Source organism: Nicotiana tomentosiformis, chromosome 4, assembly GCF_000390325.3.
Source record: "Nicotiana tomentosiformis chromosome 4, ASM39032v3, whole genome shotgun sequence".
Lineage (NCBI taxonomy): Eukaryota > Viridiplantae > Streptophyta > Magnoliopsida > Solanales > Solanaceae > Nicotiana > Nicotiana tomentosiformis.
In genome coordinates this window covers 52,700,245-52,728,169 of record NC_090815.1, presented here as the reverse complement: position 1 = coordinate 52,728,169, position 27,925 = coordinate 52,700,245, and the positions used below count along the sequence as shown (strand labels likewise).

At 38.5% G+C, this 27,925-nt stretch overlaps 1 long non-coding RNA gene across 2 annotated transcripts in view; it reads left to right on the top strand.

The window, feature by feature from the left end:
* LOC108948390 (uncharacterized) overlaps positions 1–25,815 on the top strand; it is a 39,355-nt gene extending 13,540 nt beyond the window's left edge. The window contains exons 2-3 of one of the 2 annotated variants that reach the window (XR_011415392.1): positions 24,830–24,954; positions 25,640–25,815. This is a non-coding gene — a long non-coding RNA (uncharacterized lncRNA). Of the gene's footprint in view, positions 1–24,705; positions 24,955–25,639 lie in introns of those variants that run through there. The other variant, XR_011415391.1, reaches the window with a different exon arrangement.
* Positions 25,816–27,925: the final 2,110 nt, after the last annotated feature.

The window sequence follows — 27,925 nt, the reverse complement described above, 5'->3', positions numbered from 1 at the left end:
AGCAGAATCATCTTTGGTAGCCGAGGTAAAAGCACGGCAATATGAAGATCCTACCTTAGTAAGATTGAGAGAGGGAATTCAGCAGTGTAAGATTACAGCTTTCAAGATCGGAGGAGATGGGACACTGAGATACCAGGGCCGATTATGTGTACCTAGTGTGGCAGGGTTGCGAGAGAAGATTATGATTGAGATTCACCAGTCCCGATATTCTATCCATCCTGGCTCGACAAAGATGTATCATGACGTTAAGGAGCAGTATTGGTGGGATAACATGAAGAAGTCTATTGCAGAATTTGTAGCCCAGTGTCCTAATTGTCAACAAGTAAAGATCGAGCATCAGAAACCTAGTGGATTGATTCAGAATATAGAGATTCCGACCTGGAAATGGGAGGTGATTAATATGGACTTCATTATTGGATTACCTCGCTCTTATCATAAGTTTGACTCCATCTGGGTGATAGTTGATCGACTTACAAAATCTGCCCATTTTCTGCCAGTTAAGACAACTTACACGGCTGAAGATTATGCGAAGTTGTATATCAAGGAGATTGTTAGGCTTCATGGTGTGCCGGTATCTATTATATCAGACCGAGGAGCTCAATTTACGGCTAACTTTTGGAGGTCTTTTCAGAAGGGTTTAGGCACACAAGTAAATCTCAGCACTGCATTCCATCCGCAGACTGACGGACAGGCTGAACGTACCATCCAGACGCTTGAAGATATGCTACGAGCATGTGTTCTAGATTTCAAGGGGAATTGGGATGACCATCTGGCACTTATAGAATTTGCCTACAATAATAGCTACCATTCCAGTATTAAAATGGCCCTGTATGAGGCACTGTACGGGAGGAGATGTAGATCACCAGTTGGATGGTTCGAAGTCGGTGAGACAGAATTATATGGGCCAGATTTGATTCACCAAGCCATTGAGAAGGTGAAAGTGATACAAGAGAGACTGAGGACGGCACAAAGCAGGCAAAAGTCTTATTCCGATGTCCGACGTCGTGATCTGGAATTTGAGGTTGGTGATTGGGTTTTCCTGAAGATCTCGCCGATGAAGGGTGTTATGCGTTTTGGGAAGAAGGGTAAGTTGAGTCCGCGGTATATAGGGCCGTACAAAATTCTTCGACGAATTGGACAGGTTGCTTACGAGTTAGAATTGCCATCTGAATTGGAATTTGTCCACCCGGTATTCCATGTATCTATGTTGAGGAAATGTATTGGAGACCCTTCTCGGGTCGTCCCTATCAAATATGTACAAGTTACAAAGTATCTATCATATGATGAAGTGCAAGTGGCTATATTAGATCGACAAGTCCGCAAGCTGAGAACAAAGGATGTAGCTTCCGTGAAAGTATTATGGAGGAACAAGAATATAGAAGAAATGACATGGGAAGCAGAAGAGGAGATGAAGTCTAAATACCCTTACCTATTCCAGAGTGAAGATAACGAGGATGCCGGGGGAAAGAAGGACGCATTATAAGGTGAAACGGCTCTATGAGGTAAGCAATAGCTTGTGAATACTCTTTTTTTAATACAAAATGGTGATATGCAGATAATGTACATATCCATAATGCTTTGTATAGTCTTGTAAGGCCATAGGTTGGGTTTAACTGCTTGCAAGTTTGGCTAGTGTCCATTTTATGGGGGAAACTCAGCCGGAAATCTCCGTCGGAATCCACGATGAGTTAGACACCCCATAAACCCTTACATTCGAGGACGAATGTTCCTAAGGGGGAGAGGGTGTTACAACCCAAATTCGCATACCATAGATCACGTCGTAAGTTAGTCGATGTAAATCCAAGAAGAGATTATCTTTGAGATGATAAGAAGTTAATCCTATTGGTCTTAAACGATACAAGGGTGTATAAGAGTGGTTAACAAATATTAGAAGTTAAACGAATCAAGGATGTTGTAACCCGTATTTTCGGATAACACTAGAGGTGATTAACTGTCCCAAGAGGTCTTGTTTTAATGTATTTGAATCATATAATATCCGCATCATAAGTCTTGAAGTCAAGCGAGTTATGAAATAAAAGTCGATAAAAGTTGTCGCAACTTAGGTTTATAATTTTACTTAAACTTTAGGTCAAATGTTACTGTATTTTTCTCCCAATGTGCTTGGAATTATGGGGTGATCTACCTATCAAATTGAAGATCTATGAGTCTAGTTTCCAACGCATTAAACCGTTTGTTGATACGATCTCGGAATAGAGAGATATTCGCGTTTTTGCGAGAGTGCGCCAAGCTGCTCTCTATGGGGCCCACAAAGGCGGTTTAAGACATATGGACATATATAAGATACCTCAACCCCGTTTTAAGTCATTATTTTTCAGTATATTCAGACCTTATAACCCTAAAAACAGTCTCTCAAGGTTCTCTCATGATCCAAGACCCAAACAAAGGGCAAACAACACAAATCAAATATCGGAAATCCCGTGGCGCTAGTAAGTTTCTTGTTCTTCTTGTTGTTGCTGATTTTTGTGTTGTTCCAGCTCGTGTGGGAGGTTGTTTTAAGTGTTTTATGTCCTGTAAATACACCTTAAAGTTTTTAATATCAACCCTAGGTGATTTCAAGTCTTCTAAAGTAATTCTAGTGCCGAAAAACCCGAATTAATTGCTAGTTTCGCTTCCTTGTTCTTGTGGCAGAATTGAAGGGATATTTCGTGGAAAATTAAGGTCAAATTGGAGTTGTTCTTTCTGTTTAAAGGTAAGGAACCTCTTACTCTCTATATATTTAAGATTATCCAAGTTGCAGCTAAGTCATTGAAGCTAGAACTTGTGAAATATATATCGAAAAGCTTGGTAGTAATGTTGTTGGTTGGTGGACTGTTTTGGAGGCTCAATATGATTATTAATGATGTTGTTTGGGCTGTTTGGTGATTGTATTGACTTGTGGGAAGTCATATAAATAGGGGAGGTGCTGTCCGTTTCATCGTAAAATAGGTTGTGGTCGATACATAATAGTTACGACGCTTAAACGATAATGATAGTGTCATTTGTCTTATTGTAGACTAAGGAGTCGTGATATTTGCATAGCTTGAGGTTGGGCAGTATATACAAGGTATGTGAGGCTATCCCCTTCATTCTTTTGCACGACTCCGATTGTACATAATATAATGAACGAGCTCCCAAAGATACTCTACTCTTAGAAGCTAGCAGTACTTACATTGCTGCCCTTCTTATGAAACGATTGGTATTGATGTTACTTCTCTTATTCTTATATTATCAATATTGTTGGTAGTTCCTGATTCTTATAAGTTTCTTGATGAAGAGTTAATCCTAATAACGTGTACGAAGGATACCGACCTTACGTCACTTCGAAAGGTTCAAAATGTGATTCCAATGAGTCCAGCATGCATCATATATATGTATCTATTTTACTCTACCGAGCCACGCTATAGTTGGCCGGGTATGGCACCTATTGTGCAACCACTGATCAGTTGGGTTTTACCGAGCTCCACGTGGCCGGGTACGATTCTACCGAGCCCTATGATGGCCGGGTACGTTTTACCGAGCCTATTATGGCCGGGTACGATATGATGATGGTGATGCCCACAAAGGCGTATGTTTTAAAAGTTTATGTATATATATATATATATGTATCATGTATTTCATGTCAGTAGCCCTCAGAGGTACCCAGATGTCACAGGTTGTATATTCTCTATCCATGTTTACATTATTGTTCTTACTTATGCTTTCTTGCCTCACATACTCAGCACTTTATTCGTACTGACGTCCTTTTTATTTGTGGACGCTGCATGTCGTGCTGCAGGTCCTGATAGACAGGTAGACGTAGCTCCCCCACCACAATAGGCTGTCCAGTTCAGCGGTTATTGGCGAGATCCCTTCTCCGGACTTGCCGTGGTCTTGGTATGCATTTTTGTTATAGACCTTATGGGTATGTCGGGGCCCTGTTCCGGCAATGTTGTAGCACTTATGTTCTTTTAGAGGCTCATAGACAGGTGTCGACTTATGTATGGTTTAGAATGCCTTTTCAGCTGATTTTTGTTGTATAGTCTTTCATGGCATCATGATAGCTCGTACCTTATATATAGTTTCTTGACAGTCTTGTCGTCCCATGTTATGTATGTTCATGACATTATCTTTCATTGTTGGATGTTCATGATCCATGTCTACTATTTATATTGATCTTGTCGGCCCTTAAAGATAATAAGGAAGGTTAGATAAAATGTACGTTGGTGCTCGGCAAGTATGGCCCGGGTGCTAGTCATGACCCTCCAGTTGGGTCGTGACATGTCTGATATTCAGATATTTTGCAGTAATGAGCATTCTAGCTTGGTAAGTATTTCCTTATAGATTCTTTTTGTGCGGATCGGGTGGCACGCCGTCATGGGTATGTTGTTTGGATCAGGTTGCACGCCGCAACTGTGTGATGTCGAGTACAGTCCCCTATATTCTATTTTGTGTGTTTTGTGTCCCATTTTTTGAGGAAGGTTCATGACACCTTTTCAGTTGTCTAATTAGTCACATGGGTTGAATAATCCTTTCCAGACTTCGTTTTCCTTATGTATTGCAATCGAGTCCGTAGCTTATTAGCTAATTGTGGCATCATATGAGGCTTTTTGATCGTGTCTGAGGTGGCTTATTGCCTGGGCAGCTTATACTGGGTGAGACGAGATTATTGGATCCGGGATCAGTGCGATCGGATTATATGAAGTATAATGAAGTGCAAATACCATTAATTGGTCCATAATGAGGCAATGGTTCTTGTTAGAAGGACAAACTCAATAATTTGTTGACTCGGTAGTTGGTTATGAATTTCTACACATTTCTTCCATCGTGGAAGCATTTCAATAGTTGGAACAGGACTTATATGTATCATGAGATGTGTTGTGAACATCAGATTCGTGGAATTTCGACTATTGTTATCGGAGGATGTTATTATGGTCATGTGAATAGTGCGGTGCGTGGTCTAAATTAAACAAAGGCATGCAATCCTGTGTTGGTGCATCGTGTAGTGATTGATACGGTGTTCATAGGTTGGAAACAGGCATAGTGGAGAATTCTGGATGTTAGAATTGGGCTCTAAGGCTTATTTGCCTAAATAAAGGGGAGAATCTTCAGATTGGCTCGAGCTAATGTGCTCAATTGGGTGTGGTAACACGGATAGGTGCTCGAAGTGTTAAACAGTGATTTTTGGACAACTCCGGAATAGTCCTTAGCACGTTCGAGGACGAATGTATATTTAAGTGGGAGAGAATGTAACGACCCAACCAGTCGTTTTGACTGTTAGAACCCCGTTCCCATAAATAAGACTCCACATATGTGCTTTTAATGATTTAGGACTTGCGGGGATGGTTGGTTCTGGACTTGAAAGTGTTCGGGTTGAAATCGGAACACTTGGTTCCTTAAGTTGGTCTTAAAGTTCTAAGTTTGACTTCGGTCAACATTTTGAGAAAATAACCCCGGAATCGGGATTTGATGGTTTCAATAGCTCCGCATGGTGATTTTGGACTTAGGAGCGTGTTCAGAATTTTATTTGGAAGTTCGTGGTTAAATTAGGCTTGAAATAGCTAAAATAAGAATTTAAGTTTGGAAGTTTGATCGGGGAGTTGACTTTTTGATATCGGGGTTGGAATCCAGTTCCGAAAATTTTCATTGATCCGTTATGTCATTTATGACTTGTGTGCAAAATTTAAGGTCAATCGGACTTGATTTGATAGGTTTCAATACCTAATGTAGAAGTCGGAAATCTTAAGTTTCATTAAGCTTGAATTGGAGGATGATTCGTAGTTTTAGCGTTGTTTTGTGTGATTTGAAGGTTCGACTAAGTTCGTATGATATATTGGAACTTGTTGGTATAATTGGTTGAGGTCCCGAGGAGCTCGGGTGAGTTTCGGACGACTAACGGATCACTTTTGGCCTTTGGGAGACTGATGATAGCTACTGGTATTTTTCTTCTGATTTCCTTATACGCGATCGCGTAAGTTGGTCTGTGATCGCGTAGGGTAATTTGGGCAGAGGTGAATTTGTTCTACGCGATCTCGTGAATGGGGTTGCGATCGCGTAGGCTTAATTTGGGCAGCTGGAAATTTGTTCTATGCGATCGCGTGGGCACATCCGCGATCGCGTAGGTTAGGCCAGCTTGTGCATCGCGATCACAAGTCGTTGTTGGAGATTGCGTAGGGGAAACTAGGGAGGATCTGGGCCACGCGCTTAATGCTTCGCGATCGCGTGAAGAGGTTCGCGATCGCATAGGTTTGCAGAGTCAGTGCTTTGCGATCGCGTGGGACTTTATGCGATCGCATAGGGTTATCTTTTGGGCAGTAGAATTTGTGCTACGCGATCGTGTAGAAGGAATCACTGGGTATAGAGTTTAAGTTCTGAAATTGGGACTTCGTCCCATTTTCCATTTTTAACGATTTGGAGCTCGGATTTGGACGATTTTTGGGAGATTTTCAGAGAAAACAACGGGGTAAGTGTTCTTAACTCAATATTGGTTAAATTACTCGATTACATCACTGTTTTTATCATTAATTGGTGAATTGAGTTGGAAAAAATTTGAAAACTCTCTTGGATAGATTTGAGGGCAGAATTGTTATCGGAATTTAGAAATTTTGGTATTGGTAGACTCGTGGTTGAGTGGGCGTTCATATTTCGTAACGTTCGCCGAATTTTCGAGATGTGGGCCCCACGGACGATTTTAAATTAATTTTGGGCTTTTATTGAAAAATGTAGTTTTTTCTTATAGAATTTATTTCTATAATTTTTAGTGATCGTATCGAATTATTTTTGGCTAGATTCGAGCCATACAGAGTTGGATAATCGTGGAAAAGGCCTTCTAGTGGATTAAATTGGAGCAAATTGAGGTAAGTCTCTTGTCTAATCTTGTGAGGGGAAAATTACCCCATAGGTAATTAAAGTAATAATTGTTGCTAATTGTGGGGGCTACGTACGCACGAGGTGACGAGAGTCCGTGCGTAGCTACTATCAATGCTAAAGTCCGGGTAGTTTAGGACTCAAAGCATGAATTACTTGTGTAAATTGTGTTCTTTTTTTAATTAATATTATTTATATATATATATATATATATATATATATATATATATATATATATATATATATATATTGTGAATTGTTAGATAAGAATATTAAAGGATGAAAATCTCATATTCTTGATTTTTTATTTAAATTAATTAATTATTAAAAGAAATTGTTCATTCCTCTCGAATTGATCTTAGAATAAATATACTCTCCTTACGGAGATAATAAAAAAATGTCCTCCTTTATTATGGAGCGGGCCAAACGCCTCGGCAGGATAGAAGTATCTATGGATCGTGCCGCACGTCCCTCGGCAGTGTACACAACACTCTGGATCAGGCCGTATGACCTCGGCAGATATCGTGCTTAATAATAATAATTACACGATACTTTGATAGTTTATTGTATCTTGTGAAGCTAATTGATAATTTGAAAATTTTTGGAATTTAATGAATTATTATCCCTGCTTGTTAAGGAATTATTGTTATTCTTGTAAATGAGACTAATGGATAAATTGGAAATTTATTGGGAATTGAAGGAATTTAATTAATATATTGAAAAGTTTTGAAATTGAAGGAATTTAATTATTTTTGCTGGTTCAATAAAAATTATTGTTAACTGAGTGAATCATATTGATAAAAATATTTATTCTTTTATATTACTTATTATTTTTTACCCTTAGTGAGTGTCAAGGTCGACCATCTCGTCTCTACCTCTTCGAGATTAGGCTTGATACTTACTGGGTACACGTTGTATACGTACTCATGTTGCACTTGCTCGGGTACATATATGTCTAGAGGCCTTGTGGGCGCAGAGGTGTGGTTAATAATTGTGGAGACATAAGTGTCCTGCATTCTGTATTACGATTCGCAGCCAACAGAGTCTCCTTCAGAGTTATTATAATTTTCCTGTCTAATTTGTATTCCGAACAGATGCTGTATTTTATTTTACCTCCCTAGTAAATGCTCATGCACTTGTGACACCGGGTTTTGGGATGATCATGGGTTGCACCGTATTGGAAATTTTAAAGATATTATTACGAATTTTGTAAACTTCATCTTCTGCTATTTAATTGAGGGGGAAAAACTATGACTTCAAATAAAAATATTAAAATGAGAATTTATTTAGTATTTATTGTTGGTTTGCCTGACAGCGGTGTCCGGTGCCATCACGATCTTTATGGATTTTGGGTCGTGACAATGGAATAGGTATATAATCAACCAGGAGAATCTCAGGTAAAACCATTTTTGATGCTCACAATTCTTGGTTTTAAAGTGTTCTGCTCGGTCAACAATCCAGCATATAAGGAAGATATGCAAGTAAATCAGGTAATCAGTCATGGGATTTGCAAGTAAAGGTGAAATGCAATAATCAAATATCAGCCCGTTGTGGTGCTCAACCCGATCCAATAACGGTAACCAGCTCTCCCAGAGCTCACATCAATATCAATCGCACGGACAACTCACGTGCTGCACGGACAACTCACGTACTGCACAGACAACTCACGTGCTATAGAATCAATATCTGGATTCTCACAGACAACTCACGTGCTATAGTATCAATATCTGAATCCGCACGGACAACTCACGTGCTGCACGGACAACTCACATGCTATTGTATCAATATCTGGATCTTCACGGACAACTCACGTGCTATAGTATCAATATCTGTTCTGCATCCAGTACAAATCATATCGCACAAAAGCAAGTATACAAGAACACATGTATATGATGGATAAATATCAGATTTCATGCTCCTGGACTTGTATAATTACATTCTAAAGGTGTAGGCATGTGCAATGTATGCTATCATAGCTCAAATCGACAAATTTTATCACAGAAATAACAATTACCAAGTTTTATTCAGGGATTTAGCCTCTTCGTAACCTCAAACATGGTTCAAATAGTTCCCAAAAATGATACAAATATGAGAAACATTGTAGCTTAAAGCTTAACAATCAAATCTAGGCATATCATAGCCTAAGCACTACCCCGAGCATGGATAAATACCTCGGTGCTCGCACATGGGTTCAAACCCCACACATATGCGCACCCATAGCACGTAGCTATCATAAATAATTCAGGCAACTAGTGCCTCAACCAAGTATAGATAGGATTCTTACCTCAAACAAGCCAAATCCAATATTGAGCAAGCCAAACAATACTCTAGAAATGCCATCCCGTGTGTACCGATCTCCGAATGGCTCGAAACTAGCCAAAAGTAACTCAAGAACATCAAATAATGTCAAAGGTTTCAAACCCAATTAATAAAGGTCGAATCTTTAATCAAAAGCCCAAAGTCAATGAAAAATTCAAACCTATGCCCGCATCTCGGAACCCAACAAAACTCACAAAATACGACAACCCATTCAATTATGAGTCCAACCATACTAGTTTCACTCAAATCCGACTCTGAATCGATGTTCAAAACTCAAAAATTCGCTTTATGAAATTTTAGACAAAAAACCTCAATTTATTTTTAATATTCATAATTCAAATGCCAAAATCGAAGATAGATTCATGAGTTAAAACAAAAACCGAGTAGAGAATACTTACCCTTATCCATGTGCTGATAATCACCTCAAAAATCGTCTCAATCTGAGCTCCATAGCTCCAAATATGATAAAAGTGGACAACCCTCGATTAGATAGCTTATGTCCAGAAATTTTCGCATTTGCGAACAAATTCCAGCTTCTGCAGACTCGCATGTGCGACCCAGCATTCGCTTCTGCGAACAGGCCTAAACTCAGCAGCCACCGCTTCTACGGTCATTTCTCCATTTCTGCGGTACTGCATTTGTGCTAAATTCACCGCATTTGCGACCCTCTCGCCCACAGTCCATATCCGCTCCTGCGATCAATATGTCCGCATCTGTGGACCCGCTTCAGCGCCCAACTTCCGCACCTGCGCACTTTGCTACCAAGCCAAGACTTCGCTCCTGTGCCAATGATCTCGCTTCTGCGCACACGCAGGTGTGCATCCTACTCTACATCTGCGATGGTTCCCCAGCCTAGCCTTCTTCGCAGGTGCGCCGATTCCTCGCTTCTGCGACGACCGCACCTGCGCAAAACCAATCACAGGTGCGCAACACCAGAACCAGCTCCTCTTCAGCAATGCAACATGAGACAAAAATGTTCTGAACCTCATCCGAAACTCACCCGAGCCCATCGGGACCCTGTCTGAATATACCAACAAGTCCCATAACATAACACGGACCTACTCAAGGTCTCAAATCACGCATAACAATATCGAAACGACGAATCGCACCTCAAATCAAATATAATGAACTTTGAATCTTTCAACTTCCAAACGCGTGCCGAACCTTATCAAATCAACTCGGAATGAACTCAAATTTTGCACACAAGTCCCAAATGAATAACGAAGCTATTTCAATTCCCGAAACCATAATCCGAACCCGATTTCATCAAAGTCAACTATCGGTCAAATTTATGAACATTCCAAACCCTCAAATTTCCAACTTTCGCCAATTAGTGCTGAAACCTTCTAGAAATATCCAAATGCAAATCCGAGCATACACTTGGGTCCAAAATCACCATCTAGACCTAACTAAACCATCAAAACTCCGATCCGGCATCAAACACTCGAAAATCAAACTTGGTCAACTCTTCCAACTTAAAGCTTCTTAGTTGAGAATCATTCTTCCAAATCAAATTCCGAATAACCTGAAAACCAAAACCGACGATTCGCACAAGTCATAATACATCATACAAAACTACTCAAGACTTCAAATAGCTGAACGGAATTCCCTTCTAACATCCGGAATTCCCTATAAGACCCAAATTTCGCATCTACACATTGTGTTCTGATACCAAATTATCACGACCCAAAATTCAACTTGTCGTGATGCAACATAACCAAAATTGCTAGGTAAGCCAATTAACAACAATCCAACTCAATGAGGTTTACTGAGAAAACAAATGAAGAAATAACTGAACTTTTATACAAGAAATTTCCCAAGGACTGGTAGTACAATTCATGAACCACTAGGACTTAAATTTTTACAAAACTGAATTAAAATAATTATCATATCTGTTTGAATTGTAAATGAACAAAATCTGAATCTAATATTACCAAGGACAAGTGGTAGCCATAACTGAAACACAGGTACATCTTCAATGTCAGCCCTCGTCGAACACAACAGCATCAACACAAAGATCTGCACGCAAGGTGAAGAAGTGTAGTATGAGTACAACCAATCCCATGTACTCAATAAGTATCCTAACTAACCTCGGCAAGATAAAAGAAGCAAGAACTATAGATGATACTCACTAACACATGTGCAATTCAAAATTTCAACAAGTATGGAATAGGTATATAATCAACGAGGAGAATCTCAGGTAAAACCATTTTTGATGCTCACAATTCTTGGTTTTAAAGTGTTTTTATTAGTCAACAATCCAGCATATAAGGAAGATATGCAAGTAAATCAGGTAATCAGTCATGGGATTTGCAAGTAAAGGTGAAATGCAATAATCAAATATCAGCCCGTTGTGGTGCTCAACCCGATACAATAACGGTAACCAGCTCTCCCAAAGCTCACATCAATATCAATCGCACGGACAACTCACGTGCTGCACGAACAACTCACGTGCTATAGTATTAATATCTGGATCCGCACGCACAACTCATGTGCTATTGTATCATATATGGATCCGCACGGACAACTCACGTGCTATTGTATCAATATCTGGATCCGCACGGACAACTCACGTGCTGCACAGACAACTCACGTGCTACTGTATCAATATTTGGATCTACACGGACAACTCACGTGCTGCACAGATAACTCACATGCTATAGTATCAATATTTTATCCGCACGGACAACTCACGTGCTAATATCACAATCCGTCTGGTGTGGTCACAGGCTTAACGACACAATCCGCCCGGCGAGGTCACAGGAATAACAACACAATCCACCCGGCGTGGTCACATGCATCCAGTCCAAATCATATCGCATAAAAGCAAGTATACAAGAATACATGTATATGATGGATAAATATCAGATTTCATGCTCTTGGAATGGTATAATTACATTCTAAAGGTGTAGGTGCAATGTGTGCTATCATAGCTCAAATCGGTAAATTTTATCACAGAAATAACAATTATCAAGTTTTATTTAGAGATTTAGCCTCTTCGTAACCTCAAACATGGCTCAAATAGTTCCCAACAATGATACAAATATGAGAAACATTGTATCTTAAAGCTTAACAGTCAACTCTAGTCATATCATAGCCTAAGCACTACCCCGAGCATGGATAAATACCCCGGTGCTCGCACATTGTAACGACCTGACTTGTCATTTTAAGAATTAACGCCCCGTTCAGTGACTGAAGGTCTCGAGCAGCTTCGTAATATGTATTATGACCCGCGAGTATGGTCGAGCTTGATTTTCGGAAGATTCGGAATTTAATTAAAAGAATAATTCTTATTATTGAAGCTTAAATGAAAAGAGTTGACCGGAGATTTGAATTATGTGTAAATGACCTCAGATTCAAATTCTGATAAATTTCAATAGCTCCGTATGGTGATTTTGGACTTAGGAGCATGTCCAAAAAATTATTTAGAAGTCCGTAGTGGAATTAGACTTGAAATGGCGAAAAATAGGAAGTTTAAGTTGGAAGTTTGACCGGGGAGTTGACTTTTTGATATCGGGGTCGGAATCCAGTTCTGAAAATTTTCATACGTTCGTTATGTCATTTATGACTTGTGTGTAAAATTTGAGGTCAATCGGACTTGATTTGATAGGTTTCGGCGTCGAATATAGAAGTTGAAATTTCATAGTTTCATTAAGCTTGAATTGGGGTATGATTCGTGGTTTTTGCGTTATTTGATGTGATTTGAAGTTTTGAATAAGTCCGCAATATATTTTTAGACTTGTTGGTATGCTTGGACGAGGTACCGAGTGGCTCGGGTGAATTTCGGGGTGGTTTCGGATCATTTCTAGGCCATTTTTAGTTGCTGGTTTTTGGCCACAGAGGTATGCATCGCGATCGCGATCTAGGACAAACGGTTACGATCACGAAGAGAAATTTTATTGTTTCGACACTGTGAATCGCAATTGCGGAAGACTTTTCGCGATCGCATAGAGGAAACTCCTACCACACAAAACGTTATGGTGGATACACTATAGGCTGTCCGGGAAGTGTTTGGAAATATCTGTTGCTTAGGGCTGACTTTGGAAGCTTATATATGGAAATATATAAGGAATTGGGAGATGAGCAACAAATTCAAGTTATATTCCTTAGAGTCTAGTTTTCAGAAAGTTTAACCATTCATCGTTTGGAGTTTTGTAGAAAAAGTTATGACCATTATACTAGAGGCTGTCTGGAAGAGTTGGGGAGTTTGTTCTTCGCGATCGCGATTGGTTTTCCGCGATCGCGAAGAGCAATTTTGGGGCTGAAAAATTTTGTGCTTCGTGATCGCGAAGAGTAAATACCTGGGCAGTAGCTATATTTTGAGGTTTCAGTCGTTTTTAACATATTTGGAGCTATGGAGCTCGGATTGAAGCGATATTTGAGGCGATTTTCACCATATGGATTGGGGTAAGGGTTCTATATCCTAAAGTATTTATATTTCATGAATCTATGATTATATTCATCGTTTAATTCGGATTTTAATAGAAGAAATTAAGATTTTTGTAAAATCTTCCAGAAACGAAAATTTAAGATTTGGAGGTCGAGTTGTTATTGGAATTAAATAAAATTGGTATAGTTGAACTCGTATCGGAATGGGTGTTCGGATTTCATGAAAATTATGTCAGGTTCCGAGGGGCGGCCCCGGCCCCCGCGTTGACTTTTGTTGACTTTTTGGAATAAATTTTTTAGTCGACGTATTATTATCCAGAATTGTTTTCAATGAATTTTAATGAAGTTATACAATTAATTTGGATAGATTTGAGAGGTCCGGAGGTCAATTCAAGCAAGAAGGCGATTTTGGAATATCGGCATAACTTCAAAAAGGTAAGTGTCTTGCTTAACCTCGAGTGGGTGAAATACCTCTTAGGCATTGAGTATTATATGCAAATTGTGTAATTGAAAATCATGTACGCGAGGTGACGAGTACGTACTTGGTTTATATGTGTAAATTTCGTTGATTAAAATCCTTAGACGCCCTTAGGTATTAAATTAGAAATTATTGATACTTATTAAATCCTCTATTTGTCATGCCTAGATCCTTGTTTACTGAAATTGTTTTATACGATGATTTGGTGTGATTGCCACCTTGATTTTATGTGAAATATTATTTTGTTGAGCTGTTCACTTTCGGATATTTTTGTCAAGATTTTGTGCACATTATGGTCGAGCCATGAGCTCCTTATTGTGAAAAATAATGTATTGTTGATTTCTGTGGCAAGTTGTAATATTTGAGCACTTGATGTGCAATTTCTGATATGTTATAAGATTTGAGCACTTGATGTGCAATCTGTGATATATTGTAAGATTTGAGAACTTGATGTGCAATTTGTGAAATGTTGTAATATTTGGGCACTTGAGGTGCAAGTTGTATTATGCTGTAATATTTGGGCACTTGAGGTGCAATTTATGAAATATTGTGATATTGATACGCATGCGGTGAGATAAGGGTGGCTTGAAATGCGTGGCTAGTAGGGGAACTACTAGAAGTCATGCGGTGATATAAGGTCAGGGTGTTGAAGCGCATGCGGTGAGATAAGGGTGGTTGAAACGCGTGGCTAGTAGGGGAACTACTAGAAGTCATGCGGTGTGATAAGGATGGCTAAAACGCGGGATTCTATTTCGGAAAAAATAATTTCTTTAAAATTAAATGTGAAGGCTCCCGCGGTGATATAAGGAAATGAGATATTGTGAATTTATTTATGATTTGGGACTACAAGGCGGTACCTCGGGAGTGCCCTACTGATATTTCTTTATTTATGTTCTTGCCTTGGGTAATTTTGTTTCATTTAATATGTAAATTCTTGTCTTCATCCTTGATGTACTAGTTGACTTTATTATTATGTGTTTTGTACTCCTAGTTGTATTGTGTTGGCTTTGGCGTTTTAGCACGAGACTCTGAAGAAGTATATTTCTGTTTTTTCTTACTGATTTTCGATGATTGATTTGATTTAAATAAAAGGAATAATTATTATTTTTTAAATTAAATAGTTTTACAACCAAACCAGTAGTTTATCTGATGCTTTAATTTAAGTGCAATGTTGTTTTCTTCACCCAAACGATTTCAAAAAAATAAATTCAATTCTTTGTTGATTTCTTACTTGATTTAAAAATTCTAAACTCACTTTAGTGGAAATAAATTGATCGTGTGTATCTTATATATATTGAGGATATTGGCATGTGAATTGTCCGTGCAGTTGTGATATGAAATTAGGGCACGAGGTGACGGAAAAATATGATGATTTAATTATGGGGACGAAGTGCCGTGGAGATATGAAAAATGGGGTGTTTATGAAAAATATGAAAATGGTTGAGACCCGTATTTTTATGATTATGAAATGAGGTGTCACATGATGACTTTTTAATTGAAGAATTATATTCAAAATATTTATTTGGAAGGATTTTTATTTAGAAAGTATTATATGAAAGAATTATATTTGAAAGATATTTATTAATTATATTTGAAAGAGAGTTATTTGGTAGAATTATATGTGAAGGACATTTATTTGAAGAGTTTGATTTAATAGGGTGTATTTGTATTTATAATTTATTGAGCGATATTAAATGGTGTTTTGTTGTCTTGTTGTGAATATCACTAGTTGTTTTATGATGTCCTTATTGTTATCTGTTTCCTACTATCTTGTATATTATATTGCACAGGCTATTAGACTAGTGAGTGTCTTGACTGTACCTCGTCTCTACTCCACTGAGGTTAGTCTTGATACTTACTAGGTACCGATCGTGGTGTACTCATACTACACTTCTGCATATTTTTATGCAGAGCTAGGTATTGGAGATATCGGACTTGAGCAGAGTTAAAGCGGGACCGTAAGGATTCAAGGTAGAGTTGTTTAGTCGTCGCAGTCCCTTGGAGTCTTTTTATTTCATTGTAGTGTTAATTTTTAATCAAACAATATTCTATATTCGGTCCTCGTGATCATTCCATGTATTCAGTTAGAGTTTGTGACTCAGTACTACCAGTCTTGGGAGGTTGTATATTCATATTTATTCCGCTGTTAGTTTTGGTTACTTATTTAATTCAAAAAAATGGCTTCAAAATGTAATAGAAATCGACTTACCTTGTCTTAGAGACTAGGTGCCATCACGATGCCTGTGGTGGGATTTTGGATCGTGACAAGTTGGTATCAGAGCTCTAGGTGCATAGGTTCTACGAGTCACGAACGAGTTTAGTAGAGTCTTGCGGATCGGTACGGAGACGTCTGTACTTATCTTCGAGAGGCTACAGAGCTAGTAGTAAAATTTCCACTTCTTTCATTCCTTATCGTGCGACATTTATTAAGCTTGAAGCATATATCTTATGTTCTTTTGCATCCACTCGTATATAAAATTGCGCACTCGGTATCAACTATGCGCCAACGGTTCGTGATACTACATAGGGGTTATAACGGAGACAGTGTTGCTCAACCATTGTTATAACGTGTCGTCCAGATCGAGGATGCGGAAGTATTGAGAGATCATTCAGTTGTGCACATGGGGGTGCAATAGGTTCTGACATCTGGTTGATAAGTATGATCTTGAGAAGGTTTAATTAATTTCCTAATCGTCACAATCGTGGTAGGTTCACGAGGTGGATGTAGATCTGAAGATAGTTGGTGATATTAGAGACTATGTAGTTCGTATGGGATTTCTATTTAGCGAAGGTACATACTAGTAGCCAATGCACGGGAGGAAGCGAGTTTAATTGTCACGAGGATGACATGCGCCAAATAAATGGCCTGGGATGTATTTATGTGGTATTGAAAGGTTCTCCAAAATTTGTATATGATTAAGAGATGAGATTTGTATGGGATGATGCATGGACTTGCGCTATTCCCGCTTCCTTAATAAATCTACATTTCAGTACCAACAAGGTCATAGAAACAATTTCAGAATACTCGGGGTGCTACAGTAAGTTCTTTTAATGCACCAACGGTACGGGGTTCCTATAATGGTTATTCCAGTTTTCCGACAGAGACTCAGTATGAGCAGCCGAACCCGCAGAGGGATTGTTATCAGTGTGATTGTACTAGGCAATTCATGAGCGAATGTCCCAGACTTGGGAGAGATGGATTTCATCAGAATACTTAGGCTACAAGCTTTATTCCAGTTAATACTCCACGTGCACAGCCAGTTAGGGGTGGAGGACAGGCAGGTAGAGGGCGCCCAAGAGGGGGAGGCCCGACCCGTTGTTATAATTGCTATGACTTGGTTGAGGCCAATACACCAGATGGTGTCGTATAGGCATGATTTAATTTATAATAAAAGGAGCACTATTATTATTTTGATTCAATTCTCAATATTGAGGCTAGTCCTCTTATTATGCTCCGCTTATGGGTGAGCTTCGTAATTTTGTGACCCACTTATATGTTTATCCCTGTTGGGAGATTTGAAGATGTGAGCTCATGTCTGTCATTTTTTTTTGGTGCACCATCGAGGGCTATAAGTCCAAAAGCAATTTTTATTATTCATTACAGTGGGTTTGATGTGTTTTGGAATAATTGAATTCAATTTTATGAATTATATGCCCTACCGGGATGAGGGTTCATTATGTGTTGAGAAAATTGTTTACGACATTTGTTGAAAAGAAGAAAGAAAGGAAATTAAATTTTTTTAGTTGGCACGATGTACAAAATACTTGTGATTCGGAGTTGAGGACGAGGTCCTCGCAGTTTTATATGATGTGAAATATCTAAACCGGGCTACAAGCCGCGGTGGAAGTTGTATAAGGACGAGGTCCTTGTGGTGAAAATTTTTATGAGTTTAAATTCTTCCTTTGTGAAATTTAAATTTGTACTATAGTATTAATAGGGAGTCATGCCTGATGGGCTTATTTGATAATTTTTGTATATCTTTTTGTGCATATTTAGCCATAATTGTGTTGTAATTATTGAGTTTTAACCTACGAGATGAGTGCCCGGGTGGCGTTAAATGTGACTCGTTAATTCAGATAAATAATTATGAGGTATTCATGCCTCGCATTTGCTGTCAGTGTTACGAGAAGTTGAAATGAGATTTTGGTTAATATGAGGTTAATTGGCGATGTTGTAATCGATTATGAACAACTATTAAGACTAGAGATGTGGTGATGGGCAAACATATGATGTGCTTCATGTCCTGATATCATTATGATAATGTGGTGCTTGTAATGTTGAGATTAGTGCTATTGATATATACATTGTGGTGCTTTGTTGGGTTGTGGATGTGATATTAGGAGTTGTTTTGGTGTTACTCTGGCAGGTGGATAGGCCCCATTTAGAGGGGAGACTCTGCCAAAATTTCTGAAAAATTTGGGAGTTAGTAAAATTTGGGGGATTGAGACGTGCGAAAGAAGAGATAAGTTATGTTATGTTTTTGAGGGCAGACTCTACTTCTCATTCAAGGGCGAATGATCCTAAGTGGGGGAGAATGTAATACCCCGAAAAAATTTTGAAATACTTCAACACTATCAAAAAAGTTGATGTGCGTAGGCACGAGTTGCTATAGCCAGTTGAGACGAATATCATGCGTTGATGTGAAAATTAGGCCTTTTTGAAATGTTTGGAGTGTAAGAAATTGGTTTCAAAGTTTATAAATGTGGATCAAAGAAGTAATCTCAACTGAGATGGTATTGTCGGACCCCTATTAAATTTATGGTAAAATAGAATCACCCGCGAGTATGTGTGCAGTAAATACATTCAGTAAATTAAGTCCTCAGAAAGATTCTTGGCACGTTCGAGGACGAACGTATGTTTAAGAGGGGGAGAATGTAACGACCCGACTTGTCGTTTTAAGAATTAATGCCCCGTTCAGTGACTTAAGGTCTTGAGCAGCTTCGTAATATGTATTATGACCCGCGAGTGTGGTCGAGCTTGATTTTCGGAAGATTCAAAATTTAATTAAAAGAACAATTCTCATTTTTGAAGCTTAAATGAAAAGAGTTGACCGGAGATTTGACTTATGTGTAAACGAACTCTGGATTCGAATTCTTATGATTTCAATAGCTTCGTATGGTGATTCTGGACTTAGGAGCGTATCCGGAAAATTATTTGGAAGTCCGTAGTGGAATTAGGCTTAAAATGGCGAAAATAGGAAGTTTAAGTTGGAAGTTTGACCGGCGAGTTGACTTTTTGATATTGAGGTCGGAATCTAGTTCTGAAAATTTTCATACGTCTGTTATGTCATTTATGACTTGTGTGCAAAATTTGAGGTCAATCGGACTTGATTTGATAGGTTTCTGTGTCGAATGTAGAAGTTGAATTTTTTTAGTTTCATTAAGCTTGAATTGGGGTATGATTCGTGGTTTTAGCGTTATTTGATGTGATTTGAAGTTTTTTAGTCCGCAATATGTTTTGAGACTTGTTGGTATGCTCGGACGGGGTACCGAGTGGCTCGGGTGAGTTTCGGGGTGGTTTCGGACCATTTCTAGGCCATTTTTAGTTGCTGATTTTTGGCCACAGAGGTATGCATCGCGATCGCGAAGAGAAATTTTGCTGTTTCGACACTGTGAATCGCGATCGCAGAAGACTTTTCGCGATCGCGTAGAGGAAACTCCTTCCGCACTGACTCGACTTTGGAAGCTCATATCTCGCAATCTATAAGTAATTTGGAGATAATCTAAAAATGACAGTTGTAGCCTTTGTGTCTAGTTTTCTGAAAGGTGAATTATTTCTCATTTGGAGGTGTGTACAAAAAGTTATGGTAGATAAACTATAAGCTGTCCGGGAAGAATTTGGAAATCTCTGTTGCAAAGGGCTGACTTTGAAAGCTTATATCTCGAAATATATAGAGAATTTGGAGATGAGCAACAAATGAAAGTTATATTCCTTGGAGCTAGTTTTCAGAAAGTTAAACCATTCATCATTCAGAGTTTTGTACAAAATGTTATGACTATTATAACAGAGGCTGTCTTGAAGAGTTGGGGAGTTTGTTCTTCGCGATCGCAATTGGTTTTCCGCGATCGCGAAGAACAATTTTGGGGCTGAAAAATTTTGTGCTTCGCGATCGCGAAAAGTAAATACCTGGGCAGTAGCTATATTTCGAGGTTTCAGTCGTTTTTAACATATTTGGAGCTATGGAGCTCGGATTGAAGCGATATTTGAGGCGATTTTCACCATATGGATTGGGGTAAGGGTTCTATATCCTAAAGTATTTATATTTCATGAATCTATGATTATATTCATCGTTTAATTCGGATTTTAATAGAAGAAATCAAGATTTTTGTAAAATCTTCCAGAAACAAAAATTTAAGATTTGGAGGTCGAGTTGTTATTGGAATTCAATAAAATTGGTATACTTGAACTCGTATCGGAATGGGTGTTCGGATTTCATGAAAATTATGTCAGGTTCCGAGGGGCGGCCCCGACCGCCGCGTTGACTTTTATTGACTTTTTGGAATAAATTTTTTAGTCGACATATTATTATCCAGAATTATTTTCAATGAATTTTAATGAAGTTATACAATTAATTTGGATAGATTTGAGAGGTCCGGAGGTCAATTCAAGCAAGAAGGCGATTTTGGAATATCGGCATAACTTCAAAAAGGTAAGTGTCTTGCTTAACCTCGAGTGGGGGAAATACCCCTTAGGCATTGAGTATTATGTGCAAATTATGTAAGTGAAAACCATGTATGCGAGGTGACGAGTACGTACTTGGTTTATATGTACAAATTTCATTGATTAAAATCCTTAGACGCCCTTAGGTATTAAATTGGAAATTATTGACACTTATTAAATCCTCTATTTGTCATGCTTAGATCCTTGTTTGTTGAAATTGTTTTATACGATAATTTGGTGTGATTGCCACCTTGATTTTATGTGAAATATTATTTTGTTGAGCTGTTCACTTTCGGATATTTTTGTCAAGATTTTGTGCACATTATGGTCGAGCCATGAGCTCCTTATTGTGAAAAATAATGTATTGTTGATTTCTGTGGCAAGTTGTAATATTTGAGCACTTGATGTGCAATTTTTGATATGTTGTAAGATTTGAGCACTTGATATGCAATCTGTGATATATTGTAAGATTTGAGCACTTGATGTGCAATTTATGAAATGTTGTAATATTTGGGCACTTGAGGTGCAAGTTGTATTATGCTGTAATATTTGGGCACTTGAGGTGCAATTTGTGAAATATTGTGATATTGATACGCATGCGGTGAGATAAGGGTGGCTTGAAACGCGTGGCTAGTAGGGGAACTACTAGAAGTCATGCGGTGATATAAGGTTAGGGTGTTGAAATGCATGCAGTGAGATAAGGGTGGCTTGAAACGCATGGCTAGTAGGGGAACTACTAGAAGTCATGCGGTGTGATAAGGATGGCTAAAACGCGGGATTCTATTTCGGGAAAAATAAATTCTTTAAAATTAAATGTGAAGGCTCCCACAGTGATATAAGGAAATGAGATATTGTGAATTTATTTATGATTTGGGACTACGAGGCGGTACCTCGGGAGTGCCCTGTTGATATTTCTTTATTTATGTTCTTGCCTTGGGTGATTTTGTTTCATTTAATATGTAAATTCTTGTCTTCTTCCTTGATGTACTAGTTGACTTTATTATTATGTAATTTGTACTCCTAGTTGTATTGTGTTGGCTTTGACGTTTTAGCACGAGACTCTGAAGAAGTATATTTCTGATTTTTCTTACTGATTTTCGATGATTGATTTGATTTAAATAAAAGGAATAATTATTATATTTTAAATTAAATAGTTTTACAACCAAATCAGTAGTTTATCTAATGCTTTAATTTAAGTGCAATATTATTTTCTTCACCCATTGATCTTATATACATTGAGGATATTGGCATGTGAATTGTCCGTGCAGTTGTGATATGAAATTAGGGCACGAGGTGACGGGAAAATATGATGATTTAATTATGGGCACGAAGTGCCGTGGAGATATGAAAAATGAGGTGTTTATGAAAAACATGAAAATGGGCTGAGACCCGTATTTTTATGATTATGAAATGAGGTGTCACATGATGACTTTTTAATTAAAGAATTATATTCAAAATATTTATTTGGAAGGATTTTTATTTAGAAAGTATTATATGAAAGAATTATATTTGAAAGAGAGTTATTTGGTAGAATTATATGTGAAGGACATTTATTTGAAGAGTTTGATTTAATAGGGTGTATTTGTATTTATTATTTATTGAGCAATATTAAATGGTGTTTTGTTGTCTTGTTTTGCATATCACTGGTTGTTTTATGATGTCCTTATTGTTATCTGTTTCCTACTATCTTGTATATTATATTGCACAGGCTATTAGACTAGTGAGTGTCTTGATTGTACCTCGTCTCTACTCCACTGAGGTTAGTCTTTATACTTACTAGGTACCGACCGTGGTGTACTCATACTACACTTCTATACATTTTTGTGCAGAGCCAGGTATTGGAGATATCGGACTTGAGCAGAGTTAAAGCGAAACCGTAAGGATTCAAGGTAGAGTTGTTTAGTCGTCGCAGTCCCTTGGAGTCTTTTCATTTCATTGTAGTGTTAATTTTTAATCAAACAATATTGTATATTCGGTCTTCGTGATCATTCCATGTATTCAGTTAGAGTTCGTGACTCAGTACTACCAGTCTTGGGAGGTTGTATATTCATATTTATTCCGCTGTTAGTTTTGGTTACTTATTTAATTCAAAAAATGGCTTCAAAATATAATAGAAATCGTCTTACCTTGTCTTAGAGACTAGGGGCTATCACGACGCCTGTGGTGGAATTTTGGGTCGTGACAAGTTGGTATCAGACCCCACACATATGCGCACCCATAGCACGTAGCTATCACAAATAATTCAGGCAACTAGTGCCTCAACCAAGTTTAGATAGGATTCTTACCTCAAACAAGCCAAATCCAATACCGAGAAAGTCAAACAATACTCTAGAAATGCCATCATGCGCGTACCGATCTCCGAACGGCTCGAAACTAGCCAAAAGCAACTCAAGAATATCAAATAATACCAAAGGAAATAAACCCAATTAATAAAGGTCGAATCTTTAATCAAAAGCCCAAAGTAAAATTTGAGCCCACATCTCGGAACCTGACAAAACTCATAAAATCCAACAACCCATTCAGTTACGAGTCCAACCATACTAGTTTCACTCAAATCCGACTCCGTATCGATGTTCAAACCTCAAAAATTTGCTTTATGAAATTTTAGACAAAAACCCTCAATTTCTCTTTAAAATTCATAATCCAAATGCCAAAATCGAAGATAGATTCATGAATTATAGCCAAAATCGAGTAGAGAATACTTACCCCAATCCAAGTGCTGAAAATCGCCTCAAAAATCGTCTCAATCCGAGCTTCATAGCTCCAAATATGATAAAAGTGGACAACCCTCGATTTTATATCTTCTGCCAGCAATTTTCGCATTTGCGAACAATTTCCCGCTTCTGTGGACTCGCATGTGCGACCCAGCATTCGCTTTTGCGAATAGGCCCAAACTCAGCAGCCACTGCTTCTGCAGTCATTTCTATGTTTCTGCGGTCGTGCTTTTACGCTAAATTCACCGCATTTGTGACCCTCTCGCCCACAGTCCATTTCCGTTCCTGCGATCAAAATGTCCGCATCTACGGACCCGCTTCAGCGCCCAACTTCCGCACCTACGGACTCTGCTTTCAGGCCAAGACTTCGCTCCTGCGCCAATGATCTCGCTTCTGCGTGCACGGTGTGCTTCCTACTCTGCATCTGTGATGGTTCCCCAGGCTATCCTTCTTCACAGGTGCGCCAATTCCCTCGCTTCTGCGACAACCGCACCTGCGCAAAACCAATCGCAGGTGCGCAACACCAGAACCAGCTCCTCTTCAGCAATGCAATATGAGACAAAAATGATCCGAACCTCGTCCGAAACTCACTCGAGCCCCTCGGGACCCCGTCCAAATATACCAACAAGTCCCATAACATAACACGGACCTGCTCGAGGCCTCAAATCATGCATAACAATATCAAAACGATGAATTGTACCTCAAATCAAACATAATAAACTTTGAATCTTTCGACTTTCAAAACCCGTGCCGAACCTTATCTAATCAACTTGGAATGAACTCAAATTTTGCACACAAGTTCCAAATGATATAATGAAGATATTTCAATTCACGAAACCATACTCCGAACCTTATTTCATCAAAGTCAACTCTCAGTCAAACTTATGAACATTCCAAACCCTTAAATTTCCAACTTTCGCCAATTAGTACTGAAAACTTCTAGAAATATCCAAATACAAATCCGGGCATACGCTCGAGTCGAAATCACCATCCGGACCTAACGAAACCATCAAAACTCTAATCCGGGGTCAAACACTCAAAAGTCAAACTTGGTCAACTCTTCCAACTTAAAGCTTCTTAGTTGAGAATCATTCTTCCAAATCAAATTTCGAATAACTTGAAAACCAAAACCGACGATTCGCACAAGTCATAATACATCATACGAAACTACTCAAGACTTCAAATAGCTGAACAGAATGCAAATGCTTAAAACAACCGATCGGGTCGTTACAGTTCACCTTCTTCTTCCATCGGGTCTCTTCATCACTTTAGGCTTCCATCGGGTCTCTTCATCACTTTAGGCTTTACTTATGTCCCATGTTGTTTGTTCTTTGTAATAAGCTTCTATTTCTTGAATAGTTTTAGTGTGATTTTATTTGAACTGTATGGTGTGAATATGACTTTGCTTTTTCGAATTTTTTGTAGCTTCTAAGAGTTTTCGACTATCTAATCCTCTAATTCTTATTATGGCTATGACATAATTGGCTTTCAAGATATTCTCTTTCCAAGTTTGCCGATTTCATCCAAGTTCAATAAAAGAGTGACCTTTGGTTGGTGCAACTTTACGGATTCATATCTCTCAGCATATGATTGCTTTTATTAATAAGGACTTGCCATGGTCTACATAGTTAAGGGAGAAAAAACAAAAGAAAAATATGAATATAAAGCTTGAAATAGCTTCAATTACCTTTTACTTGAACTCGAAAAGCAACGAAGACTTCACTGACATGAATGCAGCTGCACTAGAAGCCAAAACCACTGTCAAATTGAAAATATAATGTCTTAATTTGTTTCTTATCTTCATAAAAAGTCAAGAGTTATTTATTTGACAAAAAATAAATGCTAGGAACCAGTATAACTTGTCAGATGAAGCTCCTATTCAAGATATATTATCTTTTGTCTATGTAATAGTGATCCCTTTTGTTGTGAGGAAGAGATAATTTGTAGTACATGGAAATATTTTTTTGACATAAAGATTGAAATAGGGCACCTATTAGATAACACTGGAATTTTTCCTTTCAAGATATATACATCTTAATCTTGGTTATTTAGTTACTAAGCCATGCCAACTTTTGTAATCGAAGATGAGGCAGAATGATACTGTTGAATTGATGAGAGAATTCCTTGATGTGGTGTTAATGGCTATTCCTTCTACACCTGCAGAGAATTTCAGCAGTGCAGTTTGTTTGATACTGTTGTGTTTACATGATAACTTCTCTTCGTGCCATTTGCTAGGAATTGAAGGAATCTAAGTATTATGAAGAGAAGTGTCACTGGTGTAGAAGAAGCTATATACTGTGTTTTGATCGAGCAATTTCTCAATTTCTTTTGCTTCTTTCTCCTTAATTAAGAAATTTCAGTTTCACCTTCCTTTCTCCTCATCACTATGCATTTCCCAAATCTTAATTACACTCTCCCTTCTTCTCCTACATTCCACATAGAAGCAATAAGAATGCTGCTATAGAAGGTGTAACGACCTGACCGGTCGTTTTGAGTTCTAGCGCGTCGTTCAGCGGTTTGAGGCCCCGAGCAGCTTCACTTCAGGTATTATGACTTGTACGCGTGGTCAAAATTTAATTTCGGGAAGTTCGGAGTTCATTTGGAAAGAAAATTCTAATTTTGAAAGCCTTAAGTTGGAGGAATAGACTAAAGTGTGATATTTTAGTAAACTATCTCGGAATCGAGATTTGAAGGTTCCAACGGGTTCGTATGATGATTTTGGACATAACATATGTCCGAATCGGGTTTTGGATAACCCGGGAACATTTCGGCGCCTATTGTGGAAGTTGGCATTTTGGAAGGATTTCATAAAATTGGTTTGGAGTGCATTTCAATGCTATCGATGTTCGTTTGGGATTCTGAGTCTGGGAATAGCTCTGTATGATAATTCTGGTATTGGGAGCGCGTCTGGATGTGGATTTGGAGGTCCGTAGGTCATTTTGGGGTCATTTGGCGAAAGTTGGAAATTTTAAGGTTTTTGAGAAGTTTGACTGGGAGTGGACTTTTTCATATCGGGATCGGATTCCGATTCTAAAAGTTGGAGTAGATCCATAATATCAATTATGACATGTGTGCAAAATTTGAGGTCAATCTGACGTGATTTGATAGGTTTCGGCATCGATTGTAGAAGTTTGAAATTTTAAAGTTCATTAAGTTTGAATTAGAGGGTGATTCGTAGTTTCAATATATTTAGCGTGATTTGAGGCCTCGACTAAGTTCTTAATGTGTTTTGGGACGTGTTGGTATATTTGGTTGAGATCCTGAGGGCCTCGGGGTGGTTTCGGATGGTCAACGGATCAACTTGGAGTTTTGTTGTATTGCTGAAGGGCCTGAGTTCTGGTGTAATCGCACCTGCGGAAAAATGGCCGCAGGTGCGACGCCGTAAAAGAAGCAAGCCAAGCGCAGAAGCAGAGGGGCCAAGGCTGCTGAGGACCACAGAAGCGGCACGTCTATACACAGAAGCGCAGGCGCAAGTGCGCTAGGTTGGGCGCAGAAGCGAGAGCGCAGGAGCGCTACCTTATGCGCACAAGCGAGGGCTGTTGGTGTGAGCTGGAGCCGCATCTGCGATGGGTCTTCCGTAGATGTGGAGCCGCAGATGCGGAAGGTCGGCTAGATAGATTGATTTAAGAACGGGACTTGGCTCATTTTTCCCCCATTTTTCACTTGGTTGGGCGATTTTTATAGAACTTCAAGGAGAGATTTTCATCATCTATGGCAAGGTAAGTGATTCCCACCTATTGCAAGTTGAATACTTGGTTTATATACGGATTTAAACATGAAAAATTGTAGAAATTTGGGATTTTGAAAAAAAACCTAGAAATTGGTATTTTTGAATTTTGACCACGAATTTGGGCATGGAATTGAGAATAAATCATATCTTTGAGTTCGTAATGTTATAGGTAATGTTTATCTTCGAATATTTTCGGAATCCGGGCACGTGGGCCCGAGGGTTGCTTTATCGATTTTTCGAGTGGAGTTGAAAATTGTTATAAATTGATTAATTATGAGTATTAGAATATATTTTGATTGGGTTGCATCTTATTTGACTAGTTTTGGATCAACGGTCACCGGGTTGAGGTGTTAGGGCGGCGTTGGAGCCGGTTTTGGAACATCGGAGTGAGGTAAGTCTCTTGTCTAACTCTGTGAGGGGTTTACTACCCCTAGGTGATATATTTGATGTGTACAACTTGTTGCGGGAATTACGTACGCACGAAGTGACGAGAGTTCGTACTTAGTTAGATTCATTTTATTATCCGGGTAGACATAGGTTCACACCATGCTGTACTTGTACTATAGGGATTATCTTTGCTCGTTTAACTCTTTATTTTATATTTCTCCTTGAGACTAGACTTGCTATTGTAGAGACTTCACGATTTCATGATTTGTCACCGAATAACTTTACTCCTCTTACGGCATATTTCCGTGATATATATATATATACTTCATTGAAAGGTTTTGTTAAAGAAATTACAACTCACACGTTTATTCGTGAGTGGGGTCGAGGACTCGTCAAAGCTTCTG